This window comes from Parasteatoda tepidariorum, chromosome 8, assembly GCF_982258835.1.
Source record: "Parasteatoda tepidariorum strain Cologne lab strain chromosome 8, Ptep-v5.0, whole genome shotgun sequence".
Taxonomy (NCBI): Eukaryota; Metazoa; Arthropoda; class Arachnida; order Araneae; family Theridiidae; genus Parasteatoda; species Parasteatoda tepidariorum.
In genome coordinates, this window is record NC_141762.1 from 102,278,692 (window position 1) to 102,291,025 (window position 12,334).

Below are 12,334 nucleotides of genomic sequence, written 5' to 3' on the forward strand. Positions count from 1 at the left end.
GAATGTTTATTTGCAGCTGAAAAAAGACTTTAAAATGTACAAAATTAAATCTAAATCAATCAATATTCTACATCGTCTGTGATTTCCTTTTCCTCCCTTTACGAACATCGTTGAGAAACTATGATATAATAGAATCATATGATAAAATAAAATATGAGACAAAAGTAAAGATAAATAACAAAAAATGGTTACCCAGTTACGAGCAACCGTTCGTGCAATTAAGCAATTCTATCGACAATTCCGATCGTAGGAATTGCCTTTAGAGTTGCAGATAGAGTTGAAGTTACACTTACGATTGCACTTATTTTTCTCTCGTGTGATAGAGGCACCCACGCATTTAGTCACCATTGCAACTTCATCTATACTTTCTTTTTTCAAATCCTTATTTTGATATCTAATTACAATAAAAACTCGTTAAATTGTTTTTTTTCTTCTTATTTTTATTTATTTTATTATTATTATTATTTTTATTTTTTGTGAAATAGATTATTTAGAAATAGAGTAAAAAGTTAATATTTGAAATGTTTGAAAATTTTGTACGCATAATTTTTGAACCATAGGTTGTCTAAACACAATTTTTACACTAAAATAATAAATGTTTTTAATTTATTTTTCTGCTATAAAGGTACAAAACGTTTAATTAGTTTAGATATTGAAAGATTAATATTACAATATCAGAATTGATTGCATAAGATTTTTTAAGATCATTTCATAAAAAAGAAACACCATAACTATCCTTTAATATAGAAAATAAAATAAAGACATAATAATATTAGAAAATAATGTAAAGTAAATATTGAAGGTAGTGGAATTAAACAAAAACGATGAAAATAATAGGATACTAATGAAACTATGAGAATAATCGGATAAACTATGAAAATAATTTATGGCTTTTAAAATAAAGATAAAGAAATATTTTACAGATTATAAATACATTGATAATTTTTATTAATTTTATGCAGAGGGCAATCACAGAAATCCTGATTTTCATATGGAATAGTTCTTCTGCGCAAATAGTAACCTTTTTGAAGTTCTTTTCTATGTTTTTAACCAAATATGAGGCTTTAAAAACAAAATGCTGCTTATATTATGTAGCGATTCTAAGAACTTGTGTTGGACATCAACGCATGAAGTCAAAAATATTGTTCATATTAGTATCATATCAAATTATTATTTATGAGCCGTGATGGCTCAGGGGATAGAGGGTTCGCTTTCCCATGAGGTGGATCGGGTTCGAATCCCAGCGATGGCGTGTTGATATGAATTTCGCTTCCGGCTTGCACAGATCTGACGTAAAAATATCCTCTGTGGTAGAAGGATCGACGCCCGGTGGCTGAGTGGTAGGGCTTCGCGCTCCCGTGCCACAGGTCGTGGGTTCGATCATCGGGCCGGGCAAGGCTGACTCAGCCTTTCATCCCTTCAGTGGGTCGATAAATGAGTACCAAGCATGCTTGGGAACTAAACACTGGGGGTTTCGCGTTCGGCTGACCACCTAACCGGAACGTCTGCTCCTGCACCCCAGAGCCCAAGGTCAAGAAAACTGAGAGGGGCACATTAGGCCTAGGTCCTCTGTGGGCTGACGCACCACTGAGTTTAGTTTAGGTAGACAGATTATGGGTTAGAGTTTTGTGGCATAACTACCACTATAAATATTAAATACCAATTCCCTAGTACAGTACAGAACCCGTTATCCGGAAATCAGAAAACCGGAAAACCAAAAAACCGGAACGAAATTCGATAAATTTTCCCGCAATTTTTAAAAAAATTTTTTTTTTCCTCATAGGATTTTAGGATTTTTCTTTCTTTTTTGAAAGATGTTTACCTTACCATCATTTCAGAAATAATCATTAGTGAAACCTCATCGTTTTTTCTTATTTTTAAGATTATTTCCAAATATTTTTTTTTTTTTAGTTGGGTTTAACACTAAAAAAACGGCTTTTTGTAACGATTCAGAAAACCGGAAAAATCAGTTATCCGGAATAGCGATAGTCCCGATCGTTCCGGATAATCGGTTCTCTACTGTATATAAGACATGTTAACTTGATTCTATCTCGAGGTACATTTTAATAGATAAAGGATGACATAGTCGTTTTAACATAACTCCCTTCAGTTTTCTTGTCGTCAGGCTAGCCGTGGGAGATTTTCCACTCCCCGGGTTGGTTCTATCAATAAGCCCTCCATGAAGACAAAATTTCTTCCAATACTTGATCCAGGAAATCCATAATCTTCTGGATCAGGTTCAAAATTACAAGACTTCGGAGTTGAACATTAATAGTCGTAAACTCAAAAAATTGGGTCAGCTGTTCAACGACGGTTACATGAAAAATAGATAAATTATTATTCAAGCCAGGATAAACGATGTCGAACCTCATCAATTAGAGAGAAATTCGATTATTAGAAAAAAGCAATCCTTAGAAAAAATTGAATTTCAATATAAACAATATTAAATAATCACAAAATCAATCGTTTCGGTGCAATGGGTAGAATTCATCAGTGGGATTTATCATTAGAATTATCTGATTTATTATCCAGGTGTACCAATGTGAAACCACCGAAACTCGCATTTTAATAATTACTAGTGGGCTACCCCCCCCTGCTCGCTAACGCTCGCCAACCCCCGAAAATTGATACGCAATCTTATATGGTTTGCTTCGCAAACCAAGCTCACTTCGCTCGCTACTACCTTAGATACTACATTGCAAATGCACAAAATTCTAAGAATTCAAAACAATCATTCAAATCCATATAAAAACTTTTTTTTTTAAAAAAAATTACATCTTTTTAGTAACATCTAAGTCGTTAAAATAAATTTGAATTCAAATAAATGACATGTAATTCGTTAAACTTATTAGAAATGTGCTATAGTATAATTCGCGATATAAATCAAAAATCGTCAAATAAATTGGTAATATATAAATTCGTGAAAATAAGCGCTTTCGACAAAATACTAAAATAGAGATCTATCGACAAAGACTACTCACTTCTGCCCAGCTTAATAGTATGAGATTGCCGCAGGTGATAATGCTCTCTGGTTATTTCAATTTCCGTTTTCAAAAGCGCTATATGTTGAGCCACCTCAGCTAGATTTGGCATGTGACATTTTTAGCGGCAATCATTGGTCAATTCGCCGTGTAGGAGAAATAGTAACGTAAGCAAAACAAAGCAAACGTTGCCACCGGCGGAAAAGAAATACAGCCGAAATTTGGGAGCCACGTAAGAGAATTATATATACTAGATTTATTTTTTTTTGAAATTGTTACATAAAATTTTCTTTCAAGATATCCATAAAATTTAAAATTCAAGTTATACATCAAATTATTTTCTTCCTTTTATTTTTCGTAAATATTTTATTTTACTCTTTTCACTATTTAAGGGAAAGGGTAAACAGAATGATTCCGAAACAAAGTCCTAATTACTAATCTATACGCTTTTTTCTTTTTTCCTGAGAAAATCGAACTGTTCTTTCTGGGAATCATTCGAACAAAAGTAGGAGGGTATAAGTGAAGGTGTAACACTAGACAAATCAATTCTTTCCCCTGGTAGTGGAGACTTCTTTCAATCATATTATCCATCCCTTAAGACAAGAAGAGAGCAAAATCGATCACCATCTTCGGTCCGACGAACACCCCCACATCCTTGAAGTAATTGATGAATCGCAAGAGGAGTTAAACCGCAATAGACACAGCAAAGTGACAAGATCTACTTTCCCCCCCATACATTGATTTTCGAATGCACAACATTTCCACGCGAAAGAAGGAGGGCTTGATCGGATAAAAGAAAAGTTTCGCACCAACATCTGTTAACTTGGCAGCATTCCCCTTTTTATTTTCGTTTCAATAAATATCAAAATTATGTCTGTAACGCTTTGTACCTGTTTTCATGTCTTTGTTGTGACGCCATTCAAAAGTGGAATTTGTTAAACAAGATTAAGAATGGTTTTGTTGGTGTAAATAAAGCGTGAACGAAAAACGCGAGATCTCTGAATTTTGTTTCATTTTTTCTAATGAAATAAACAAGTTACGTAAAAAAAGTTTTTTTTTTTTTTTTTTTTTTTTTTTTTTTTTTTTTTTTTTTTTTAAAGTCAGTTCCTACTTAGGTCAGCAAAGAAAAATTTTATTTAGTTACTTTTTATTAAATAAATACGATATTTTTACTCCCACGTAAAACAAAAATTAACTAACTAAATTCAACTAATGAATTGATATTTGAAAGAAACTGTATTAACATCAAGTGTCCTCCGCTAGAAATATAAAAAAAAATGTATTTGAATGTATGAAATGTATTGAGTGGATGAATAAAAAGTATTGTATTAAGGGTTGCAAATTTAAACAAGATATATAAATATAAATAAGGAGAATGTGAACTAATGGATGGTGTTTTCTACACTAGGGAACGATGCAAGCTCGGGACTGCCTAAATTTCCGGATTACTGTTTCAGTTGTAATTTAAAGCCATTTGGCATCATTGTGTTTTGAGATTCTTGCAAACAATGTATTTGATTACTTATTACTTATGTTTACAATGCTAACAATACTTGTGTTTACAATACTAAAAGTGTTAACACTAACGTAAGATGGTGCACAGCTTGCAACACGAACAAACAGTAATAAACAAATGGAAAGAGGCCAAATCAAGACTGCCAAAAAAGCGATTTATTCAAAATCTAGCAACCATGTCACCTTTTTTAATAATAAATAACAAAATAACTAAAACACATTTTCACTCCAAACTCCCCAGAATTACATAATAACATTAATATCTTATGAAAGACGGCAGATTTGAGCTCAGAAATTATCTAATTTATTTCTTTTATTGAAAACAAAATTATCCGTTTGAAAACATCGCCTATCAGAATAACATGTAGTAAGCAGCTGCAAACTTTTTAACCGGAACTAGAGTAGGTCCCAAGCTCGAGATTGTTATTGTTTACATTTCTATTGAAAACACCATCCATAGTAAGAATTGGAAGAAAAAAAAGGAGTGTGGTATTAGAGAACTATAAAAGTATAAATTGAGTGACGTGGACCACACGTGCTACCACGTCATATTCTTTATTGAATTTATCTGACATTTGTTGTTGTTGTAGTTCATTTACGTCGCACTAGAGCTGCATTGGCGACGAGCTATTGGCGACGGTCTGGGAAACATCCCCGAGGATGATCCGAAGACATGCCATCACAATTTTAATCCTCTACAAAGGGGATGGCACCCCTGCTTCGGTAGCCCGACGACCTGCACGCGTAGTCGAGCACTATACGATAGAACAGTTTATCGAGGACCCATACCGCACACCCTCGGTCCCCATGCAGACTGATCTAAGTGGTCACCCACCCGCACACTGACCGCAGCCAGTGATGCTTGACTTCAGTGATCTGCTGGGAACCGTGTCTTATCGATCAGTCCACTGCGGGACAATTTATCTGGCACAGCGAAAATAAAATAGTTAAATATTTAAATGTGTGCCATAAACTATTTTTTGTTCAAATAGGGCTATAAGTAAGAAATGATCACTGATTTTATCTTTAAAATACGTATATATTTTCCCATTAATGTAATAATCTATTGTTTTAGTATTTTAATATAGGTTTTCGTTTAAAGTAAAATTCCTCTTTGAATTATTTTTTTATTTTATAACCGTCGTTGAACAGCTGACCCAATTTCATGGGTTTACGACTACTTACGTTCAACTCCGTAGCCTTGTAATTTTGAACCAATCCAGAAGACAAGAAAACTCCTGGATCAGTACCCCCAGAGGTATTGATTTGTTGTGGGAACATGGAGGACTTTGAGACTTGACAGATTTAACGTGCATCATCACCACAATCTTCGGTCCGCGAGGATCGAACCCACGACCTCTTGGATATGGACCCAGCGCCCTACCGACCAGGCTATCCCGGCCTCTCTTTAAATTATTGTCATGTTTTCATTAAAAGAAAAAAAACTTAGAATTATTTCCAACTAGCTGAGAATTTAATCTTGTTAAGAAATTAAAAATATTCTGCTGATCAAAATTATTTGATATAAAACAGCTGACTATTTACTAAGCATACTATTTTTTCGAAAAATGAAGGTAAATTATTGATAGTCTTTTTTTTAATAGTTTCTTATTTATTTGAGTAATAAAAAGTAAATGCGTATATGTGCACATCAAAAAATACATCAGTTTGCTTTGTTTTTTAAATGAACAAAAATTTATGTAAAATTTTACTGCAGTTGATGTAAAATTATAAATTATAGTGCTGTAAAATTATGTAAAAATTACTACAGTTGATTGGTTTATTCTTCTCAAGTTCAGTCTTTGGGTCGGACATCTCTATTACATAACATATAATTTTAATATTTTTTTTATCAAATTTATATCGTTTTTTTAATCTTTTTATTTTCTTTTAGCTATAGGGCTTATAGAAGTTTACATCATCTTAATACATAAGTAACATTAAATGCCGAATTTCAAAATTTTAACTAAATCGGTTTAATATTATCTGCTCAATTACGTTTTAAAAAAGTCTTAATTTAAAATTCCCTCTCAAATTTTGTGCCATTTAAGATGATGTTTGACGCATTTTATACTGAGCAATCAAAATAATATTAAATTATTTTAAGAATTAGGAAAAGTTATTGTTTGTCCCAAACTATTCTCGGATAAAGGAGTTTTATAATTCGAAACAAAAAATGATTTGCATAAGTAGTTTTACGAGATATGGGTCAAAATTATATTCAGGGTTTTTATAGTTAACGAGTTTTGTCCTGCCCAAATTATTTGGGCCATATGCTTTCCAGATTACGATTAACTGCACTATATTGAAGTTTAAAAATCCGAAAACACCGAAAAAAGGCATTTTATCAAAAACTAAAGCACACTTTTGCTTGATTTTGTAACTTAATGTATTGTTTAAAGTAATTAATTACCTTAATAAGGGTTATCTTAGGAAGCATTAAAATATCACATTGACCTTATCTATTCACTTCATTATGTTGTTAAACCCAATTTATATATTTTATTTTATAACCGTTGTTGAACAGCGGACCCAATTTCTTGGGTTTACGACGACTAACGTTTAACTCCGTAGCCTTGTAATTTTAATTTCAACTTTAACTTAACTTTAATTTTAACTTTATTTTTTATTTTATTTTATAACTGTCGTTGAGCAGCCGACCCAATTTTATGGGTTTACGACTACTAATTTTCTACTCCGTAGCCTTGTGATTTTGAACCAACTCCAGAAGACAAGGGAACTCCTGCATTGAAAATTGGGAGAAATTTGATGGAGGCCCGCATTTACGTTACATGGAGAGGAAGACCACGAGCACCTCCCACGGTTGGCCTGACGGCAAGGGAACTCAAACCCATGATCCGTCTACCACTGAGGATATTTCTGGTCAGTACTGTGGTCGGTGCAAGCCGGATGCGGAATTCGTCTCGTACCTCATTGGGAGGCGAGCGCACTATCCCCTGAGCCACCACGGCTACCCACTTTATATAGATTACATCTGTAATTGGAACACATGTTTGCGTTGAAAAAGAAAAGAAAAAAGGAAGAGCAAAAGAACATATTGCACTCATAATTTAGCTTATTTAACAAAGTAATGTAGCCAAAAATTATGGTAATTATATGGTAATCATAATTACTTGGTTAAATGAGCTAAATCACGTGTGAAACATGTTCTTTTGCTCTCGCGTTTTTCTTTTTTTTTTTCAACACAAGCATATGTTTCATTTTGTATGTATTTAAAATACTCTATAAAAAGAATCAAATGACAATAGTAGGATAAAAAAAATTTCAAGTTCATTTTTTCCAAGTGTATCCACTTGTGCAACTAGTCCTTAAACGCCACAAGAAAAGGAAAAAAAAAAATCCTATACATTTTCTTATGCTCTTTAAAAAAACTCATGCAATAAAAACTTCTTATATGAGTTTCTGATTCATCGAGTTATATAAAAAGATATTTTTTTAAAGTCAATCCCTAGTTAGGTCAACAAAATGTTTTTTTATTTTAGTTACATTTTATTCAATAATTAACATTTTTTCTCTAATTCGAAACTAAAATTAATTAAATTTAATGAATGAATTAATATTTAAAAAACTGTATTAACATCAAAGTGTCATCCACTTCTCTTCTTCTTCTTATTGGCACGACAGCCCAGGATGGGCCTTGACCTTCTCAACAAGCCTATGCCAAGACATTCTTCCCTTAGTCAAGGTTCTCCAGTTTATTTTCTTTAAAACTTGTAGGTCCTTTTCAAGGCAGTCTAAAAATCTTAGGTTTGGTCGTCCTCTTTTTCTTGTGCTCGTTGGCCTGGCACTGAAAACTTTTTTCGTTGTCCTGCTATACGATTCAAAATTTGAACAAGATATATATATTTTTATATATATATATATATATATATATATATATATATATATATATATATATATATATATATATATATATATATATATATATATATATATATATATATATATATATATATAAGTTCAAAATGAAGAATAAAACAAAGAAAAATAATCGACATATGAAAAAAGGGGGGGGGGGGGAAATAATAAGAAACAACAGTTTATTTAAAAAAAAAAAAATGAAATGTTAATTAAAAAACCGGAAAAAAAGATATAATCTTTACTTCAGCCCACACGATTATTCCCCCCCCCCTTTTTTTTCCATGTGTCTATTATTTTTCTTTGTTTTATTCTTCATTTTGAACTTATCTAATGAGTTCTGTTTACTTGCAGCTTAAGCGCAATAAATGAAACTTATTGTTTTTCTTAACTTTCTTCGTGTTTTCTTGTATTTATATATATATATATATATATATATAGGTATAGCGTGAACTATCAGTAGGAATTGAATAAAATGTTGCAACACAAAATGGTGATGATTAATTATCGAAAGTATTTGTGTGTGATCTGCATGAGATCCCATCTACTAACCTTCTTAACTACCCTAAAGATCTCTCCCGTGAGTATTTTTCCCCCCATTTCTTTTCACACAGAAATTTCCAAGTGAAATTTTTCTGTTTCGGAGAGAGAAAGATTCCGGGAGTAGCGAGGGACTCACGTAATGGGTCCTAATGCAATTCGGAATCCCACGGGAAACACCCCAGAAGCCCCGAAAGAAGTACCAAAAGTGGTTGGATGTGTATTTTTCCGCGGGCTTCTTTTACCTCCTGGTACTTGACTTGGACAACATTTTTTTCCTCCTCAATGAGAGAAGGACCGCAAAGGAAGAAAAAAACTTTTTCTTGTCAACACTCCCAAAGATTTGCTTCTTTTTTCTTTCTTTTTTTGGTTACCGTGGCAAACTTTTGGTTTGGTTAGAGAAACAAAAGATTGCGCTTTCATTTTTTACTACAATAGATATATAATGAACCTGAATACTCGGTTGCAGTAAACTTTATTAGAACCTTTCGGAACTCCCGTTTAAACGAACACTAATTTAAACGTTTATAGCGAATAAATGGAAAAATGGCTTATTTTAATAAGAGTATTCCTTGTCTCCTATGAAATGTATTCCTTGTCTCCTATTGAATTTAAGTGTCTATTCTGATGCAATATGTATTGTTCTTTTATCATCTTTTCCAGAGAAAAAAAAATCTACGCCTTGTAACTTTTAAGAGAAGCTATAGTTTTACCCAATTCCGAGTATCTTATATGGTAGAAAACGGTCATAGTTCACATCGTAATTTAAGAGCATAATTAGGATATTTTAATTAGCATAAAATTAATTTATTGTCTCCCATTGAAATTAAGTGTATATTACAATGCAATATTGATTGTTCTTTAAACCTCTTTTCCAAAGAGAAAAAATATCTGCTCCCTGAAGCTTTTAAGCCATTTTTTACAATTTTCAAGCCAAATCGGTTAAACAGTTCCCGAGAAATCGAATTTTCTGTACCTGAATCTTTTTAAAAATTAAATTTCTCAGGAATTATTCGACCGATTTCGTTCAAATTTTGTATTTTGTCATATAAAGTTACATTCTTTAAAATACTGTAAAAAATTGCATACCTTACTATTCAAAATCTTCTCTCCGAAACTTTTAAATCATTTTTTACATTTTTGGACATAATTTTACAAAATTGTCACAAAATTATATTTAGTATAACTGTTTACTCATGAAATTTTTTTAAACCATTACTTAATGGATTACCCAAATTTTGGTTTATTACTTTCTACTTTTTGGTTAGCTGGTATTTCAAATCCGTTTAGTTTTTTCACTATAATTTAAAAAAAAATTTTTTTTGTCGAATATATATATATATATATATATATATATATATATATATATATATATATATATATATATATATATATATATATATATATATATATATATATATATATAAATATATATATATATATATATATATATATATATATATATATATATATATATATATATATATATATATATATATATATATATATATATATATATATATATATATATATATATATATATATATATATATATATATATATATATATATATGCTATGAAGCTAGAGTGGGAAAACTTGCTATCTTATTAAATAGTCAATTATTACAACTCATAAAACTGCATCGAAAGCCAAAATGAAATTAATTTCAATATAATTCTTACTGGAGAATGAATTTCGACATATTTCAATTAAATGATAATTTGTTACGAAGCATTTCACTCAACTTGGAAAGACATTTAAGCACAAATCAATAAATACATTTATTTGAAAACACGAAACTAATTTGAAGTTTAATCAATATCAATAGCCATAGTTTTAACTTGATGATGAAATATTCCGAATGGGCAAAGTGCATATAGCTTAACTATAATCATTATTGGAGCAATGAAAACAATTCGCTAAAGATTAGACGGTTTGTTTTGGTTTAATGTATTCTCCTTTCATTCATTAATTATTTTATTTTAACAAACTCAATAAAATAACTCTTTTTAAAATTTAAAAAAAAAAATCTTTTAGAGGAAATTAATATAGCTAAATTGTTTCATTCAATAGTGAAACCACTAATAGTGTAATAATAAATTATTTTTTTCCCCATCATTTATAGATATTTACTGGTAATATTTCTTTATCTACCATTCCTAATATAATTCTCTACCATTATTATGATTTGCTATTTTACTTCTATCGCAAATTAACAGTTTAAAACTGAAAGTGGTATTCTTTTATTATAAAGTAATCCGGTAGTGTCACCTTATCAGGTAATGTGAACTAATTTTAAAGCAACCGAAAATTGAATTTTAAAAAAAGCAGTTTATTAAGTTGCAATTTTAATTAAACAAAATGACTATTATAATCTAAGTTTGAATTTTATTCTAATATATACTGGTGTGCAAAACTTAAGCAACAAGTGCGTTTTTTGTCATAACTCTACAAGAAATCATCCGATTGACATGAAATTTGAATATGATGTACATTATTTATTGTATAGTATAGTATTTGAATATGATGTACTTAAACGATGGTAAAAGAATAATGGCGCAGAAATGAATATAAAGCTTAAAGTAGGGCATGGCACAAAAAGAGGCTTTATTTGACATATAGTGGCGTTACACGAGATTGCCTGAAGAAGCGTAAGTACAACTGGTAGATGTTCCCGAGTATGGGATATGCCCTCGCCTTTCTGTAATTGTTTCTTGGCATCGTCTCTCCATGCTAAGCACCAGATTATCCAGGAGTTCTTGGGGTAAGCGTCTCCATTCCTCCCTTAACGCATCTTTCAGCTGATGGGTGGTACCAGGAGGATACTGTCGTGTCGCAAGACGTCTCCCTAATGCATCCAACACATGCTCTATGGGATTTAGATCTGGAGATTAAGCTGGCCAATCCATTCGTGTGATATCTTCACTTTCCAGTAGCTCTTGAACATTAGCAGTACGGTGTGGCCGGGCATTGCATCCATAAAAATGAAGTCTGGTCCAATGGCCCCTTGGAACAGATGTAGAATTCAAAAATTCTACATGTTTTATTTACCTTTAACTTTTTAAATTTCTTTTATTTTTGGTAAACTTTATTATTCTTACTTGTAAGAGTTCAGTTTTTTTAGGTATTTAATTTAATTTAAATTTTAGACTAATAACTTTTTCTTTTTAAAGATTTATTTAACTGTTTCTTTGAATAATAGTGAACAGGTTTGTTTTTTTTTAAAAAACATTTGTTCAGTTAGTTTCTTTTTTAGCAGACAGGTGGCAGCATCAATCATGACTTAACTTCAGTTTATTCAGTTGAAGTTGTTTTTTTTCTTCTGCTGATTTGATATGTTTTTGTAATTAAATTTTTAAATTTGGTTAAATAGTTAAATGATTAAGTTATTTCACAACATATGCAAGGTATTTTTATT